This window comes from Myotis yumanensis, unplaced genomic scaffold (assembly GCF_028538775.1).
Source record: "Myotis yumanensis isolate MYYU_CA2020_CCGP unplaced genomic scaffold, mMyoYum1.0.hap1 SCAF_22, whole genome shotgun sequence".
Taxonomy (NCBI): Eukaryota; Metazoa; Chordata; class Mammalia; order Chiroptera; family Vespertilionidae; genus Myotis; species Myotis yumanensis.
The window spans coordinates 8452760-8472609 of NW_027223773.1; the positions used below are offsets into that span (position 1 = coordinate 8452760).

A 19850-nucleotide genomic window follows, 5' to 3' on the forward strand; every position below is an offset into this window, starting at 1 on the left:
AAAACAGCACACCACACTTTCCAGCTCAGGGTGGCGAGGGTGTTGTTACTATTTTGTAATCACCTGCCATCGCTTTGAAAATGCAATGGAGGCCATACCAAATAGCAAAGCAGGCCCAAATTCCCATGCATCCTATACAATACCCATTGATTGAGCCCCTACCCTGGGCAGGCCACTTGCTTCAGATCTTTCCACAGTCCTGGTCTAAAATCTCTTGCAAACTTTCTTTCCTTATTCCAGAATGTTCTATCCACTCTGGTGCCTTCATTACTCTCTTTTACCCTCTCCTGAATGGCTTAGCTTCGTCTCAACAGAATCTTTCACTGTTGCTGACGGCTCTTGACAGATGTTTTGATGACTCCTGCATTATGTTTGTTTGGTTTCCCCCGTGCAATTTTAAGGACCTCGAGGGCAAAGACCTTGTTTGCCGAGTCTTTCTTCTTCTCTGCATACCCAGGACGGGGATCTGCACACACACAGTTTACCGAATATCCACTGTTTGCATAGCCGATCATCAATGAGGAGCCTTGAAAGACTCAGGCATCTGGCTATTGGCAAGGCCAAGTTCTTATTAAATAAATGAGCCATCTTGCCGATCTTAAAATAGACATAAATACCTTTCGTGATTTCTAGAGAAATCCGTGCCCTGACAATTACACTGAAAAAAAAAAAAAAAGGCTCGGAACACACCAAGAATTCCTCATCTGAGGAGCTCTGCACTTTCTCAGCCTCAAAGCCCCAGAGCCTGGCCCGTCCCTGTGCCCGGGCCCTGGATTCTCAGACAGCAGCTCACGGGGAAGTGAGGTCCAAGCCATGCTTTGCGGGAGGCCTGCTTCAGAGCCGACTGTGCGAACTGAGGGAGCCGAAAGTCTCAGAGACAAACAAACAAACAAACAAATATTTTTAAAAAATCTAAAGCAGTGGTTCTCAACCTTCTGGCCCTTTAAATACAGTTCCTCATGTTGTGACCCAACCATAAAATTATTTTCGTTGCTACTTCATAACTGTCATGTTGCTACTGTTATGAATCGTCATGTAAATATCTGATATGCAGGATGGTCTTAGGCGACCCCTGTGAAAGGGTCGTTCGACCGCCAAAGGGGTCGCAACCCACAGGTTGAGAACCGCTGATCTAAACCATCCAGGTCTTGGAGAAAAGAAAGCATTTCTTTGGACACAGCAATGGCCGTGAAATAGCTGGCGGGCAGTTTTCAAGGAGGGCAACCATTCACACAAGCAGGAACGTTTTTGGAGCCCCCAGCAGAGCGATTTGAAAAGGTAGCTGATGCTCTAGCCAGTCTGGCTCAGTGGATAGAGCATCAGCCTGCAGACTGAAGGGTCCCGGGTTCAATTCCAGCACATGCCTGGGCTGCGGGCTCTATCCCCAGTAGGGGGCGTGCAGGAGGCAGCCGATCAATGATTCCCTCTCATCATTCATATTTCTATCTCTCTCCCTTTCCCTTCCTCTCTGAAATCAATATAGATATATATATATACATATATATATTTTAAAGGTAGCTGCTAAGAAGAAACCGATTTCTCTCTCTCCTCTGAACAGGCCCAGCCAGGTGATTGAACGGGTTGGTATTCACCGATGGGCTCAGCACCTGGGACAAGAAGCCTGGGTCGGGGTAGGGCCATTCGCTTGAGCTCTGCACCCTCTCTGCTTTGCCCAGACCCTTCCTCAGGCCTAGTGGCTGCCTGCATCTTCCCGTGGCCTCCCCATCAGACGCCGCACACATGCTTCGAAAGCGCATCCTGGAAGAGCAAAGCCCATTCAGTGTGTTTCCTGTCGTGAGAAAGCGTAAACATCTAGTTCATTTCCCCGCAGGCCTGATCCACCAACCCCCACGAACACCCATCGTTCACACCCACCCGCCCCCTCTCATCCTTCCATCAAGTGTGCAAATAAGAGCTCTTGAGATTTATTTTTGTTCTCTTTTGTGTTTATTAAACTTTGAGCCATTACCGCTCTCCCCCCCACCCTTTTCTGGTCGTTGGCCCTACACACGCTTTCTTTTTATGGCTGCCGCGGACCACGAGGTCAATTTTGTTTCTTCTTCTTCTAAGCAAACCGTCCAAGGATCGTGTCCTAGGCTTTCAAGCTTTGAAGGGGCGCTTGCAAATATTTACAGGAGCAGCTTGATCATGAAGTGGGGGCTCCAAAAAGGGGGTGGTTCTGCTCCTCCGCCCCGCCCCCCACCGCCCCACGTTGGCCAGCGCCCTCCACCCCTCAGCCCGTGGTCAGCAAACTGCGGCTCACGAGCCACATGCGGCTCTTTGGCCCCTTGAGTGTGGCTCTTCCTAAGCCCTAGGAGTACCCTAATTAAGTTAATAACAATGTACCTACCTATATAGTTTAAGTTTAAAATATTTGGCTCTCAAAAGGATTTTCAATCAATTGTACTGTTGATATTTGGCTCTGTTGACTAATGAGTTTGCCGACCACTGCCTCAGGCTATTCTAACCATTTCAGCTGATTCTAGTTCAAGGGCCTGAAAAGACAAATCGATGTTCTCGGATCTTGTTTTAGAAGTAGAAGCAGTTCAATGCACGAGGTGAGAAGAAAGCTGAGCAGCTCCCACCAGCAACTCTGTGTTGGTCTTGTGACCACAATGAAGCGACCAGGCCAGCAGGACACAGAAAAGCAGAAATTGCAGCAATGCAAGAACTCTGAGGCTCTTAGAGAAGTGAAGTGCCCCCATGATTCTCACTAATTGCCCAGCTTATTTATTGTATTTTTAAATATATATTTTTACTGATTTCAGAGAGGAAGGGAGAGGGAGAGAGAGATAGAAACATCAATGATGAGGGATTCATTGATCAGCTGCCTCCCACACGTCCCCCACTGGGGAGCAAGCCTGAAGCCCGGGCAGGTGCCTTTGACCAGAATCAAACCCGGGACCTTTCAGTCCACAGGTGGATGCTCTATCCACTAAGCCAGTGGTTCTCAACCTTCTGGCCCTTTAAATACAGTTCCCCATGTTGTGACCCAACCATACAATTATTTTCGTTGCTACTTCATCACTGTCATGTTGCTACTGTGATGAATCGTCATGTAAATATCTGATATGCAGGATGGTCTTAGGCGACCCCTGTGAAAGGGTCGTTCGACCGCCAAAGGGGTCGAGACCCACAGGTTGAGAGCCGCTGCACTAAGCCAACACAGCTAGGGCCCTGTGACTGTTCTTACGGCTGGTAGTTTGCAGTTCTAATCCCTTTCACCTTTTCCAATGTGAAGAGCTTTTAAAATACCCATTCCTGGGACCCAGGTCCCAAGAATCTGTTTCATTGAACCCAGTGGACTTTTCTAAGCTCTTCCATGATTCTCACGTACAGGCCGGCTGGAGAAGCCCTCAGGGAAGAACTGAGAACACGCAGCTTGAAGAAGAGGGGGATTTAGAGACATCACATCCCTTCGGAGATTCCAAATCCTTCCGATGGGAAGTTCTTCCTTTCAGTAGAGCCAGGAGTCACACTTTGGCTCAATATATAAAGAATTTTTCTCACAATATAGAAAAGTTAAAAAGGAATGCACTGCCCACCAATGTTGGGAGTACCTCCCTGGAAAAATTCAGGCCCTTGTGAGATGTACTTTGTCCCCAAAGACGCAGTGGGGTGTCCTGCATCTGGGGGTGGCCGAGCTAGATGGCCATCAGCTCGCTCACAGCTCTGCCATTACATCATTCTCTTCCTGGGTGAGCCTCCAAAAGCGGTTTTTCTCCCCTAAATTCTACATTAGACGATCGTCCCTCACCGCCTGCGTGGGACTCACCTGGGGAGCTTGCTGATAATGCTTATCACCTGGCTCCATCCCAGGCCTTGAGGGCGAATCGCGTGTGACTCTGCTTTGCACTGAAGCTTGATAACGTCTGCCCTAGACTGTGGTCTAACCACAATGAACTTGGCCAGGCTTCCCTTCCCGTGGTTACTCAGTGTCATGAACTCGTGAGGGATGAATAGCATGCCTCCATCCCACCATCCACACCCTAGAGAGAAGGGCCTGGTCTCCCTCAGAATTCTACCTCAGGCCCCCTCCCAGGTTATCCTAGTTCACATGCTGCTGAGAAAGAGCTTTTAATCCTCATTTCACAGGTAAACGAATGAAGAGCAAGGAGAATAAAATAATTCTTGGCCACAAAGTGAAGCTGGCCTTTCTATCAACCCTGTGGCTTCCGCCTTCTGCACAGAGGAGCCCGAGTCGAAGGCATGAATTCCACCCCAGGCAGAAATACCAACCCCGTGTCGGAGCCTTGTCACAAAGTTGGATATAAAAAAAGTGGCTCCTTGTCCAGGCGCTGTGGCTCAGTGGTTGCACATTGACCTATGAACCAGGAGGTCACGCTTTGATTCCCGGTCAGGGCACCTGCCCAGGTTGCTCCATCCCCAGTAGGGGGCGTGCAGGAGGCAGCAGATCAGTGATTCTCTCTTATCATTGATGTTTCCATCCTTTCTCCCTCTCCCTTCCTCTCTGAAACCAATAAAATATATATACATATATATTTTTTAAAACTGGCTCCTTCTCAACTAGAGATCAGCTTGGCCTTGCAGGAAAGCTCCAGAAACTTGAATGCAAGGCCCAGTATTTGGACGCCCAGCCTGCACGGGCTCTTACCTCCCAGCTCCTGGAGGCATAGAACAAAGTCCTTGTTTTCCTTCCCAGAAATGACTGGGCCCCCATAGCTTTACAGTAATCGGCGTGGGCTTTGACGAACCTAATGCGCGCCGTGGCCCCTTGTCCCTGACACCCCTAGCTTTTTGAGGGAAGCAGTTTGGGGTCCATTAGATGTCCCGAGAGGGTGGCAAGACCAGCAACCCACTGAGCAGTTGGAGGCCAATAAACCAGCCTCCGTGTGTGTGTGTGTGTGTGTGTGTGTGTAGACACAGCCAAGCAAGAAACCAAGACAATTGTGTTTTGGGGTTTCCTGAAATTTGTCTTGGCACGCCAGCGATGGATTTCATTTCACAACCACATCCCGAACACTGCTGACATTCAAGTCACAGCAATTTCACACAAAACGACTGAGAAATAAACAGCGCATCCGCAGTGGCTTCTGCCGCTCCCTCCGCCGTCGCTCCTATTAACTGTAACCCAGCCCCCGAGCATCTGTGATTGAAAGCGGGAGTCGCCACGTGGGGCCGGGGTCAGACTTGATGTGCTGTTGGCAACTGGGAGTCTAACTGTGTCACCATCAGCCATGGCACTTGGCCTTCATCTGCCTGCTATTAGAGACGGGACGGGCTGTCAGCGTGAGCCTGGGACCCCTTCTGACACCGGGCCACCAAATGCAATGGCAGGGAGGCGACCTGGGTGTGGGGGAGGAGGGTGGCTTGCTTGAGCTCAGGGTTTCTAGTTTCTACTGCAAAGTTTCCAACTCCCTCATAACACCCACCTGCAAGGAGACACCTATTTCGTTTTGAGGCCTCTCCATGTCTCATCATACTCAGGAGACACGCCTTTGGGGTGGGGGGTGCTGGGTTCTAGCAGTAAGAGCCTTGGTTGTGGAAAGGGGTGGGCTCACTACGGCTGCAGGGGGCGCCCTGGCTCACGTAGGGCGTGTCAGGGACCAGGGGCAGGTGCACCGTGAATGGGACATACCCCTTGCAATGGCCTCACTGCCCTGCCACTGTCTCATTCGCTAAAGCACATAAGCTCTCTTGCTTTGGGGTTCCTTTCTCTCTCTCTCTCTCTCTCTCTCTCTCTCTCCTTTAGCCTCTCTTTTTCCCTTTTTCCACATTCTTTATATTATCCTTTTTTTCTTACGTCTCTTCTATCTGTCCTTTTTCTCTCTACACTATCCACGGGGCAGAATAGTCATGGGTCTGATCCACTACTGGTGTTTAAAGAGGCCGGTGACCCCCACGACATGGTGAGCCCCACAACTCTCCCAGAATTCAGCCACGGCTCCCTGCACGGCCAACAGGAGGAAGGCACCGTGTGTCGACTGCACGGACGAATTCAACTTGGAAACTGAGAAGCGCATCTTTAAGCTCTTAGCAAATTAGAATCCCTTTTTCTTCTTAATCTCTTTCTAGAGATTGAAAAACCGAGGAGTCCAATCTTTCCAGAAAAAATGCAAAACACTGGCGAGGTAAGAATGAAAATGCACCCTCTCGAACATTCTTGCTCATCCCCGCAAAGAGGCACAAGCTCCAACAGTCTCCGTCCTTCCCGCAGCCCTGCAGTGACTGCTGTGGGCTTCTGCATGCCCACTGGGTGCAGCGACTCCTTACCAGCCTGCAAGTCTTTCTCTAATCTTCCTAAAATCACAGCAGTGATGAATATAATGGCCAGGGCGTGTCTCACTTGCACTGGACGCTTCTCTGTTTCCAGGGAGCTGCTTTGTGAAGCTACCGCCTAATGACTTGGAGGCAAGATGCTGATCCTTGCTGTGCCCGAAAGCTAAGCTAATGCAGAGCAGGGCACACCCTGCGAGGATTGCAAGCTATTTACTAATTTCATCACTGTGGCCATGGGCTATGACTAGGAGCATCTTACAGTCAGGACCTGGGAGTGAGTAAATATGAAGAGGAAGAGAGGGCCTGGACTATGCAGTTTGAGGGGGAAAAAAGCAACCACGGCCAATAGTCAGCCTCTCTGAGACTCTTGGTGGCATTTAGAAATGAGAGCCCACAATGGAACTGCCTGGCAGGTGCTCGGTCCTCTCTCACTGTTGTTGGTATCTAGTTCCTCTTATTACGGTTTTGTCTACAAGACAAGACAGGACAGCCTCTCCCAGACTCTCAGGCTCGGAACCCAGGTGGATGGCCTACTACGGTCTCTTCCCTATCTTGGCCTCAGATATGCTTACCTACTCGTGTACCCAGTAGGTCTAGTCCTGCCACACAAGCTGATCCATTCCCTTTCCAGTTGGCCCTACTTAGAAATCCTTAAGCCAGCCCTGCTAGTGTGGCTCAGTGGTTGAGCATCAACCTATGAACCAGGAGGCCACGGTTCCATTCCTGGTCAGGGCACATGCTCGAGCTTTGGGCTCCATCCCCAGTAGGGGGCGTGCAGGAGGCAGCTGATCAATGATTCTCTCTCATCATTGATGTTTCTCTCTCTCTCCCTCTCCCTTCCTCTCTGAAATCAATCAAAACATATTTTAAAAATAAAACAAGCAAAACATTCACCCAGTGGCACCTTTTCTTCAAAATGGATGAACAGGACAGCTGTGTCCTACTGAGAAGCATCAAGGAAGATGGCCAACGGGAGGTTCTAGAACCCTCCTCACCTGAAACACCCATCCCCCACTCATCGGCCCTCTGAGGGTTAGTTTCCAAACAGGGTTCCTGGGGAAGCTGATGGGAAGGTCTGAATTGTTCTTGATGCCGAACGCTGGCCCTGAACGTGAACGAGGGAGGTGGCGGGAAGAAAGAATTGCCCTGAAGGAGTTGTGAGTGATCCCGTCCTTATTAGCATCTCAGTAGACGGCCATGCTGTGCCTTCCAAACACTGCTATAGAGTCTCAAAGGATGGTGTTTCCTAGTGTTGGAGGATATATTTGTAAAGGGTGGGTACGCTCCCCCCATCCTGTTTGTATTGGCAGCATAGCTCTGGGCAATTAAGATACGGGGACGTACAGGAATTATAGGAATCCAGATGAATGCGGGCCGCCGGGTCCCGGAATGGGGCTCCGTGCGTTAGGCAGGTTTGAAGAAATCGCGTTCATTTGGGTGCTAAGCAGCCTTCTGCCCAAGGTCAGGCCACTGTTAGTGAGAGGAAATGAAAACAGTCTTTAAAGTAAGACTCTGCATAGCACAGCGTCTGAGTGGGTGTTATTTTTATTTAATTATCTGAGAGCAAGCCCAAGAATTTCGCTTCGATCGTGCGATTTGGGTGGACAGGGGCTGTAAAATGCACTGATTTTAATCTGCTCTCGGGGACAAGCGGGAGAGGAAAGTGACTAAAGAGGAACAGCCAGGGTGTCCGAAGAGCTAATGCAACCAGTTCTAGTGTATTTTACACCCCAGCAAAGAGGGAAGGCGCTGTCATTTTAAGAAGCGTAAATTCTTTTTTTTTAAATGTATATTTAAATCTATATTATTTTTATTTCAGAGAGGAAGGGAAAGAGAGAGAGAGTAGAAACATCAGTGATGAGAGAGAATCATTGATTGGCTGCCTCCCGCACGCCCCACACTGGGGATCAAACCCCAACCCAGACATGTGCCCTGACCAGGAATCGAACCAGGGACCCTTCAGTTCACAATCCCGATGCCCTATCCAGTGAGCCAAACCAGCTAGGGCGAGAAGCGTGAATTCTTAAGAAATGAGTTTCTTTTCTTTTGAAGCTTAAGCTCTGGCTCCCCTCCCCCTCTATTTTCCTTGGAGGCCTTCAGAAGTCTGCTGCGGACGTGTCAACACTCAGGTGGCTTCTGAGCTTGATCTGCACTGCTTCTCTCAGGACAGCAGTGTAGACGGGACGAGGCACATGTCCATTTAGTTCCAAGTCAATGGCTCTCCTCCACTTCTCAAAAAGCACTAAGTCAGTCCTCATTAAAGAAGAGCTCTTCAAATAAAGCCAGGTGCTTCTGAAATGTGTTAGGGCAGTGGTCGGCAAACTCACTAGTCCACAGAGCCAAATATCAACAGTACAACGACTGAAATTTCTTTTGAGAGCCAAATTTTTTAAACTTAAACTATATAGGTAGGTACATTGTTATTAACTTAATTAGGGTACTCCTAAGGCTTAGGAAGAGCCACACTCAAGGGGCCAAAGAGCCACATGTGGCTCGAGAGCCGCAGTTTGCCGACCACGGTGTTAGGGCAAAAACGAGTAGAACCCAGGGCACTACAGAGATATACACACACACACACAGCCAGTGTGAACTAAGGAACAAACTCAAGTCAAGAGATGGACAAGTGCCCAGCCGGCATGGCTCAGTGGTTGAGTGTTGACCTATGAACCAGGAGGTCACGGTTCAATTCCCGGTCAGGGCACATGCCTGGGTTGTGGGCTCAATCCCCAGTGTGGGGCGTGCAGGAGGCAGCCAATCCATGATTCTCTCTCATCATTGATGTTTCTCTCTCTCTCTCCCTTTCTCTCTGAAGTCAATAACGATATATTTTGTTAAACGTTCCTGTGTTCTTCTTAATGTAGATTCATACTTACAATAGAGGATACATTTAAAAACAGACACCTCTGTTCCTGCCTCGCATGCTGGCCCCTTCTAAAGATCACGTACAAATCCCCGGGGGATTAAACATGGAGAAAACGGGGGGTCAAGTCCTGTCTAAATGGGGGTCCGTTTTGGCTAAAGGTCTCCCCAGGAAACCTCTGGTGACTTCCTACCCGAGCTCCGCAGCTGTCCCGTGACTCCCACGGGCAGAATTGAAGCTCTGAGGCTCCCTCCGCAGTTGGTTCCCTTCCCTTTTGCTTTATTTTCTTCCCTGAACCTTTTCCTTATCATCTAGTGTTTCATTCAAAAGCCCAATTACTCCCAGGAAGACTCTGCACACAGCTTACTCCCTGGCTTGTCCATATAACAACCTCCTCACCCTGTACTCAGTTATTTTCAAGAATCAAGATGAGCCCTATCCGGTTTGGCTCAGTGGATAGGGCATCGGCCTGTGAACTGAAGGGTCCCGGGTTTGATTCTGGTCAAGGGCACAGGCCCGGGTTGTGGACTTGATCCACCAGCGGGGGGCGTGCAGGAGGCAGCCAATCCATGATCCTCTCTCATCATTGATGTTTCTCTCTCTCTCTTCCTCTCCCTTCCTCTCTGAAATCAATAAAAACATATTTTTTTTAAAAATCAAGATGAGCGATCCAAAGAGAAACAGCCCATCACTCCTCCATATCCCACCGGGGCTTGGAAGGAATGAGAAAGGCGAGCCCGCAGGAGACCAGCGATGGCATTTGAAGATGCTCTCAGCACTGTGTTGGGAGCAGGAGCTGGTCATGTTAGTCCTCCTTCCTAATCCAGACTCCTCCCCCTACACCCTGGCCACTCCCCTCCAGGCAAGTGACTCCCCTGTCTTCTGCCTCAAGGTCTGAAATGACGGAAAATCCTCCTTTGGCTTCTGTTCCTTTGCCCAAACGTCCAGCGGGACCCAGTGGCGCGGCAAAGCCAGCAGAGAAAGAAAAAGAATTTTAAAAAAGGGAATTTCCACAGAGAAGTCAGCCAGCTACCTGCTTTAATTTGGGAGTGAGCAGTGCTGTAAGCAGCCACTTTATCAGCCGGGCATCGGCATGAATCAGAGGCCCGGCCCGTCGGCATGTGTGCCTGGAAGCGCCGGGGGTTTTGTTTGGCTCCCGGCGACTTCATCTCACACCTTCGCTTTTCTAATTTTCCACCTGCAGCTAAAAATACTGCTTTTGGGGTGAGAGTCAACCAGAGCGTCTTCCCCAGCCGCTGAGTGAGGGCTGGGCCAGGGGCCTCCGGGCAGGGACCTCCTTCTGTTTTCATTCCCCGTCTCCTGGAAAGGCAGTCCTGAGCCCTTCGGGGTGTGGCTTCTGAGGCCATGGCTCAATTTGCACTCAACTCCCCGCCAAAATGTACAGTAACATTGAGGGTCCCCATGGTAGCCCCAGAGGGGAGGGCAAAGAGAACTCAGGCCACGGTTCACCATCTCCTTCTGCTGACCTTGGGGGTCTTGTCTGCGTTTACTCATCAGATAAAGCGATGATAACAGTACCATACGGGACATGATGCATGCTTCTCGGGCAAATGCTGATCTCTGCACTTTGACAATAATTCTGCCCGCTCCTGCCACAATCCCGCCCCCCGCCCCCCCGGCTGTGTGTTCATGCACACACACACACACACACACACACACTCCTAATAACATTTTCTCATCTACTAGCTCTGTTGATGGGCAGAGGGAGTTGGGCACTGGGTGGCTAGACCTCTGCCCCAAGCCCCTGGTTATTCAGGAACATGACAGCGAGCTGTGCTTGGTCCAGAGGTGGAGGGCTTGGGGTTTTGTTCTGTTTTTAATATGCTTTTTTTTTTTTAATGGATTTCAGAGAGGAAAGGAAAGGGAGAGAGAGATAGAAACATCCATGATGAGAGGGAATCATTGATCGGCTGCCTCCTGCACGCCCCCTACTGGGGATCGAGCCCACAACCCGGGCATGCGTCCTGACCGGGAATCAAACCGTGACCTCCTGGTTCACTGGTCAACACTCAACCACTGAGCCATGCCGGCGGCCGGGCAGGTTTGATTTTTTTTTGTAACCTTGGCACTGGCGCCTAACAGACACGTGCTGTGACTCACAATTGAAGGTCTGGGACTCAGTAGACCCAGATGACACCCCTGGCCTTGCCTCGTCTAAGCTGGCCTTGGGCAAAGATCTCTTCACCCCTCTCGGGCTCAGCTTCCTCCTCTTTAAGTGGGAGTGACACCCATGTTGCAGGGGGTTGGGAGGCTCAGAGGACACCAGAACCCACACAGGACGCCGAGAGCGACTTGGCTCCTGGTGGCCTGACTTGGCCACTCGTATCCCTTCTCCACCCCAGTTTCACTGAAGTGAAAATCAAGACCCACCTCGGAGCAGGACCTTGGGCAAGCCACTTACTCTTGGCATCTATAAAATGGGGAGCTGGGAGGATGGAGGAGGAAAGCAGGAATGGTTAGCTCTGTGCCTGGCCCCCAGGGAGCACCCCAACGTTTGGCCTCTATTATTATTTTCATCTTAGGGTCCCAGTTGCCAGCAAAAGGGCCACTTCCGGCGACTCTTTGCTCACCTTCCCAGCTAGCTACTCACCCAGGGATTCCTCTGAACTCAAGCTCCCTGGCCAGCAGCCGGGCCGCTCTCCTCCCACTCCCCCCCCCCCACCCCCCTCCACACACACACACACACACACTCTCAGCCCTGCTCTCCATCTGCAGATGAAGCAAAAATCTGGTAAATATTACACTTACAAGGTAACAGGTCTGGAATGCTTGGCATCCCAGGCGGAGCTCGGTTGCTTCTTGGCACCGGGACACGTATACACAGCAGCCCAGGGCCAAACGACATTTGGCCGCTTCGTGCAATTCAAATAAAGATATTAAAAATCCTACAGCTCTCCAAACATCGGGGACTGTTGGCTAATCAAAGGGGTTCGTTTTTTTGTGGGTTTTTTTTTTTTAAGTCATCTAAAGAGAACAGGCGTGCTGATGGCTCTTTTCAGTGTAGACCCCAAGGAGCACCCCGTGTATACACACCCCAATATGTAAATCGAGCCCACAACCCGGGCTATTTACATATCGGCTTCCAATATGTAAATGATGGATAGGTTTCAGGCCAGGTGGCCTCCACTTCCAGAGGGGACTGCCTTCCCCCACAAACAAAAGACCTAGGCAATTTCATGCTGGAGTCTGTGTCCTTAACCATTGGGCAACACTGCCCCGCGGTGTGTCACGTGACTGGCGAGTGACTTGACCTTCCGATTATTGGGAACGTGTCAGGATGATAGAGGCAGCTATGGTGGGTGTGTGCCCTGGGTCTAGCACTTCACGGACATTGACCTTGGGCAAATTATTCATCTCTCTAGGCACCTCTCTTTTTTTTTATGTGAAATGGAGAAATTAATAACACCGATGGATTATGGCCAGGATCAATGACTCTAAAGCACTGAGCATACCTGGAGTTTAAGCAGCACTGAGTAGAAGTCATTAATATCGTCCTTACCGTCATTGTTATTATTAAGTGTGACTGGGAGAAAGTAGGTACGGGGGCTTAGCCGAAGGGGACATGTTCTTAAGTTGGTAAAAGAAGTTATGTGCAGGGGGGCTTAGCGGCCCATTGTTGGCCACTGACCAAAAGCAAGTCGAGAAAAACAATACAATTAAGTCATATCGCAGCCGGTGACTTAAACATAGGCCTTCAAGGACTTATATGTCAGGACTGAACTCTCAGTCAGAAGAACAGGAAAAGGATACCACTTTTTAAAATATGTATATAGATTGTATTTCAGAGAGAGGAGGGGAGGGGGCAGAGAAAGAGAGAAACATCAATGATGAGAATCATGGATCAGCTGCCTCCTGCACGCCCCCTACTGGGCATTGAGCCCGCAACCCGGGCATGTGCCCTTGACCAGAGATTGAACCTTGACCTCCTGGTTCATAGGTTGACGTTCAACCACTGAGCCAGGCCGGCTGGGCGAAGGAACCCTTTTCCACTGGCTTCATCTCATCTCCCAGACACCTAACGCAGAACCTGTCGGTAAGACCTCCTGTCAAAGGCCTACCTAGGAAGGCGAAGGCAGGGACTGCAAGCATCAGGAAGGAAGGAAGCGTCAACACCGAGCACAGCGTCCTGGTCAGCTTTCCAAAGTAGGGCCACAGCGAGGCCACACTTCCCCTGCGGGTGACAGAAGGTCCTGTCTCGAGGATGCTGGGAGGGCAGCCACAGTTGGGTACAGACACCCGAGTGGCTTCGCTGGCCCGGGAAGGTGCTGCTCAAGTGGCCACAGGCCCGAACAGCAGCAGGGAAAGGCCTCGCTGTGCCCTCGTCACACCTGTTTTCTATCGCCCTCCCTCCCACTCCTTCCCCTCTGTCCTCCCGAGCCTCCCGGTGCCTTCGCAACTGATGCTGTTTCCTAGGTCCCTTCTGCGTGGGAAAAAGAAAGGAAACACGCTGCAACATACACGGTGAATTAAAACCCAGGAGGGGCCCTAGCCGGTTTGGCTCAGTGGATAGAGTGTTCGCCAAGGGACTGAAGAGTCCCGAGTTCAATTCCAGTCAAGGGCACATGCCCAGGTTGCGGGCTCGATCCCCAGTAGGGGGCGTGCAGGAGGCAGCCAATCAATGATTCTCATCATTGATATTTCTCTCTCTCTCTCTCTCTCTCCCCCTTCCTCTCTGAAATCAATAAAAATATATTTTAATAAATAAAAGTAAGGAGGGGACAGCTTATCCGGCCTCATCTCAGGATGCATGTCGAAGAGGTGAGATGAGGAAGCCAGAGCTATGGCAGAGAGAGAGAGAGAGGCATTCAGCAAGGCCTCTAGGGACCGCAGGCTGTATCCTTAGGTGGCATCTCTCCTGCACACCCAGGAAAACGGACAGAGTGTCTCCCCGCCCACAGCCGCCCGAGCTCACAGGGCAGGACTGGGCTTGCCAGGGGTCAGGAGTCGGTCAAGCTGTGCCACACGGGCCGGGGGACCAGCACCGGGCAGGGCTTGGTGCTGGAGGAAGCCCAAGTCTCCCTGAGTGTGGAGACCATCAGGAGACGGTGCCCCAAGTTGGATGAGTCACCCCGCTGATTTGGGGGGTGGGGACTGAGGAGGGATGTCCCGGTGGTTAACCACATTTTACTGGGGTGTTGTATTGATTGCAGTTGCACGGAGAGAGACATGACTCAGACGTACGGCATCTGAAGGCGCGTGAAGCACCAGGTCCTAATGGGATTTCAATGTAGGGGATTGTCGTGAACTGTACCGTGACATGTGAAGAGCTTTGCTCTGAACAGACATTATTTGATTCTGTCCTTTCTCAGCCGGAGAAGAGGCTGAGCCTTCTACCTGCCTTTCCCTGGAAGGCCGTGGCTCACGTCTCCAGGGAGGAGGGGGTCACATCTCGGAAAAGTTCATTAACCACTCACCTCGCCTTTGCATTCCCAGGGTCCTTTGTGTGAAAATATCATTCAGCGATTTTTTAAAAAATTATTTTGCTCTGTGTAGGGTGGTTAGTGTACAGACCGGTCTCCACAAATAGGCTGTAAGCCATTGAGGGCAGTTACCATGCGATTAGAACACTAAAAAGAATTTCAAGAAAAAGGAAAGCTACATTGCCAGGGTTGAGGGGCGTGCCATGGGCCACGTTGCCATGGAAATAATGGCGTTTTGGTGAAAGGTAAGAAACTGAGGCTTGAAGAGAGGCCGTGCCCGATCCGATGTTGTATGAGTGGAGACAGAGGGCCTCCGTCTGTGCCTGGGTGGGTGGTCTCCGGGCTGTGGGTGTGCTGGGCCCTGCCTGTCTCACTTCTCACCCACCTGTGGGATTCAGGCCGCAAGCCCTTGAGGCCATACACTAGTATGTTCAGTGGATATTTATGGAATTAAATGGGATAAGACAAAGAAAAAATCCCACATCACTGTTTTCAGGGACAGGGCTTAAAGTGAAGTAACAAGAGAGAGAGATGGGCCACTTCATTGTAGAAATTATTACTGACACAACTGGTCCTTTTAGGCAAGGTCTGAGAGTTTAAGCCCTCCTGATAGGACAATGGGTGTCATTCTGCCTTCTTACTCCTACCAACCTTTAAACACTATCTCTGATATTATTTCCCTCTTACAGAAATTGGTACCACATTTAATTTTTTCCCCCTAGACTTTAAAAGAAAAATCACTTGCTTTCACCTCAGTGTATGCCAACTTGAAATTAAAAAGGTGGGGTAGAATTTCTGGCTTTCTATGATTCTCAGAACAGGAAAGCAAAAAAGTTAAAGGCTCCACTGATCCCCTTCAAGTGAGAACAAATGAATGAATGAATGAATGAATGAATGAATGAGTTTATTTAATCTCTTTTATATGCAAGGCATTTTTGTGTGCTGGATAATTTTTTTTAAGTGCCATTAAGAAGTAGGTTTTTAAAAGTGAATTCCCATTTTCGAGAAGAGAAAAGGGGGGTTCAGACAGGGTGACTGACTTGCCTCATGCTACCCAGCCAGGACTTCCCCCAGGTCTGCCTCCGGCAAAGCCTGTGTTTTCTTTCTTCTCTATCACAGACTCGCTGTCACACTCAGAGTCATCTTTGGCTCATGCGTGAGTCACTTTCTTGGCTTATCAACAGTAGGTTGGGATAAAAAAAAAACACACAAATGTTGACATCTTCGCGGAGTTGAAAGAAAGGGACCACCGTCTGCTCTAACAAAAGAGAGAAACAGAGAGGCCCATTATAGGAGCGCGACTGTCTAGACAGATGACTAAACAGGGGTCCCTCCAGGGTTAGACTTGAATTTCCTCCGTTCAGCCTGTTGGATACTTAGCAATAAAAAAAAAAAAAAATTGCTTAAAAGCTGTAGTACTAATCCAACCCCGCCTACTCTATCCAGAGAGGAGTTTAAAAGCCATTTGGTACAGCCTGCAAGTGTTACTAGAGTTTCAAGCAGAAATAAGGCTGCCTCGAGAAGAACAAGAGCCCTAAAACGACTTGTGTTGTCTGGCCAAGGACCCAAGACACAAGCCTGACTGTCCCTTTGTCCCTCCAGCGACAGCAGCTGGGACTCAGAGAGGGAACAGGGACCAATCCAGAGGTCCTCACAGGGCTGGCCAAGGCCAGAGTGGGTCTAGGTTGGGCTTCTCTTTCCCAGGGGCTGACAAGTGGGTTCTCTCCTGCTCCTACCTGCCCAGGGGACTTTGAACTTTTCCTAACTGATCATATGAAAAATGCTACTGAGAGTGAAGAAAGGGGCCATATCCTTCAATAAGGCTGAGAATAAGATATTTTTTAAGGATATTAATATTGCTATGCTTAGTTTCCAGAAAATTCCTGCAGGTAGGCAATTGGGAGGGGGCTCCCAGGCCATGCCCCCCGCAACCCCGCTGGAGCAACTGAGGACAATGGGTGAAGGCCTCTCTCATTTCCCAAAATGCCCTTAGCAATACACAAAGCCCTATTTCTCTCATGGCCCCTATTTGCAAAATTCATTCATTCCCTCGTTGAACAAATATTTACTGGGTGCCTGAATCATTTCTTCCCATGACTGGGGACAGGTAGGACTCCTAGGAATGGACGATGGCATTTCTTAGGGTTCCCTTAGGATTTTAGATCACACATTCCCAGCGGTTCTTTCGGAGTCAGACAGGCCAAGGTCAAGTTCTGGCTCTACCACTTACTGGCCGTGTTGACTGTGGGCACATAACTTGATGTCTATGAGCCTTGGTTTCCTTAACCCTTTATCACTGGGAGCGATAACAGCGTTTCTCCTGGAGGGGTAACATGCAGGTTAGCACGGTGCCTAATATAAGTGTTCAATAACTGATGGCTCTCACTACTATTATTATTCCTTTTATTTCTAAAGACAGAATCTGTCCTCTTTATCCATCAACACGCCCACCCAACTAGATGCCTTTGCTTCATGGAGAAATTCACTCCTATGATAACATGGACAACTAGACAAAAAAAATCAGTTTTAGCAAAAGCTGGGTAAACCCCCAAAACAGAGGTTCTCAACCCCGTCGGCAGGTTCAAATCCTCCAGGGAGCTCTTTAAAACTGACACCAGCTTCCACTCCAGGCTCACTGAGTCAGACTTGCTGGAGGTGCACCCCAGCTCGGATATTGGTTAAATGCCAACCCCCAGGTGATTCTGACACCCAGTGAGGTTGAGCATCTCTGGGCTGGAGCTACTAAGCACAGACCACACAGTCCTGACGCTCGATCAACGCTTCTAATAAAGGACCCGCTTGCTTTGACCTCGGAAGCCTAAGCCTGAGTCTTTACCGCGGGACCAGCGGACCTAGTCGGTTAGCCGTTCTTGGTGCTTCATCCGTGCGGTTTGGGAACAACCATCTGCTCTCTCCCTGACAATCACACCCGAGCAAACAATCCTCGAAGCCGCCGTGGCCTCAGTTCCCCAGGGCGCTGCCCTCCCCGCTCCTCCGTGTGGACCACGGACGAGGTCAGTAGCCGCCTTGGGAACACAGGCCGGGAAAACAAAGCAGCCACCCCCGCCGTGATGTGAACACAGACGCGTCCGCTCCACCTCAGAGCAAAGACACCATCCCAGCCAACGTTAGAAAAGCGTGGCCTGCCCCTCGAGACTGCAGAAGGATCCGAAACCAATGAAGGCCCCAGCCGGTGGACAAAGTTCACAGTCAACGTGAACTCTGGCTGCAGGACTTGCATCCAAACACACAACGGGGCGATTCAGAGGCGCAGATGTCCGGCCTGGGCAACACAATGCTTTCGTTTCTGTCTGCTCTTTCCCACCGCTGACCCCCGGGGCGGGGTGCAGCTTCGCGGCATCTGCTGCTGCTAAGAATAGGCTGTGGGGGTGACTGTGAACTTGCCAGCTCCAGGCACGCTCAGGGGCCATCAGCGCCCATGGATGGCTGTCCCTGTGTCCAGATCACACAGGAGAGGCCCTCCCTGGGCCAGGCATCTCCCAGTTTGCTCACTGGACACAGCAGGGAGGAGCGTGTGTCTAGGCCAGTGGTTCCCCACCTTTTGATGGCCACGCCCCACCTCAGCATCTCTAAAATCCCGATTCTCCTCCCCCCCCCCCCCCGTGACATCTAATTCTTATTCAAAAAATGGACTCCTGTTCACGTGGAGGAAGCCTCAAAGGCCATTCACTTGGTCTAAACAAGCTTCCAAAGAACATGGCATCCATGAAAGAGAAAAATACAAGAACCAAAGGACAGTTGAAGTCCTGAGGAGGAAATCACTAAGAAATTGTTTAAAAAAAATTACTATTACTTAAAAAAAGTAATAATAATATGAAGTGATAGGAAAAAATAGCAAGTAAAGTTTCAAAACATATAATAGAGAAATGAAATACATAAATATGTCACAATATATATTTATATGCTGTATCTGAGGCCCTTAGAACCCTAAGAAATGCAAAAAAATTCACTGTTAATAACTCCTTCTCGAATTGCCCCCCTTAAACATCCAATTGCCCCCCCTGTGGGGCGTGTGCCCCACGTTGGGAACCACTGGTCTGAGTGATCTACTGATCGGCCAATGTCAGGAGACCCAGGTTCAAGGTAGACAGGATTCTGGAGAAGAACATAGTCCATGATGTTTAAATCGTTACGGTCCCATGAAACTCACACACAGAGATAGGAACCAGGAACACCGCGCTCCTGTGTGCTCCCAGCAAACAGGTAAGCACCGCAGATGTACGCTCTCGTGCAGACTTAGCCTGGGTCCTCTCTGCGGACACATCCGCCAGCCCCTGCAGGCATGTCGGAACCGCGGTGGCAATGGGAGGGCCTGAGGCTGAGGGACGCCCCTACACGTTCTGGCGGTAAGCCCGATTCCAGATTCTTCCTGACACACATAAATTTCCCACAACATATCAGGACTTGCGTGCCTCTCACACCAGGCGAACGTGTCTCGGTTGGGGGAGCAATTCATATCAGGATGGAGGAGAATGACACTCGTGTCTGAGAGGGAGCAGGATATTGAGAGATTTCATCATGGCGGGCCACTTGACACCTGTGAACTGTTTCTTTCTGGAATTTTCCATTTAATATTTTCGGACCACCGTTGAGGACAAGTCACTGAAACTATGGAAAGCGAAACTTTGGGATAAGGGGGGACTGCTCTATCTAACATTTTTAACACAGGTGAAATCTCTCTCTTTTCCCCAACTCTACTTCTACTGGGGTAAATGGTATTACTTGTTCAAAACGTCTGTCTCTCTCTCTCTCCTGGGTCCAGGGTGACATAGTCCCTCTCTTATGCGCCCCTCCTGTGCTAGTGACATTGGGCATGGCCAGTGGGATGTGGGCGGGGCAACTGCCACTTCTCATGGCCGGGCCGTGAGGCCACGAAGATGTCATGGAGCAGTGCCAACCCCCAATCTTTGTGCTTGAGATGAGGGAAAGAGCGCTAAGACAGTGACCTTGAACTTGTAAAGTAATGCTCTATTCCACACAGACCCATTATGTCACGCCCGTCATGGCAGAATGGAGTTTACATGCAACAGGTCAATGAAGTTCCTGAATGTCCCCTCTCTGCATCACCCAGGCTCACTAGGACAGTCGGGCCCTGTCCTCCAGCCTCAGTATTTCCAAGAGGGTCTCCCAACACCTCAGTCTTTTTTCAAAGACCACGCTAAGTGCTTCTGCCGTTTCGTGGTTCATCAAGAGCGTAATCCTGCAAGTTCACAGAGGGAGGGCAAACAACACGAAAGGGCAAACTTTCTCCTCCCAGGAAACATAAGCAGCTTCCCATTGCTGCCTGA

At 50.1% G+C, this 19850-nt stretch overlaps 1 protein-coding gene across 1 annotated transcript in view; it reads right to left on the reverse strand.

Moving 5' to 3' along the window:
• TGFB2 (transforming growth factor beta 2) overlaps positions 1 to 19850 on the reverse strand; it is a 60801-nt gene that overhangs the window by 20944 nt on the left and 20007 nt on the right. The gene's annotated exons all lie outside the window — the stretch shown is intronic.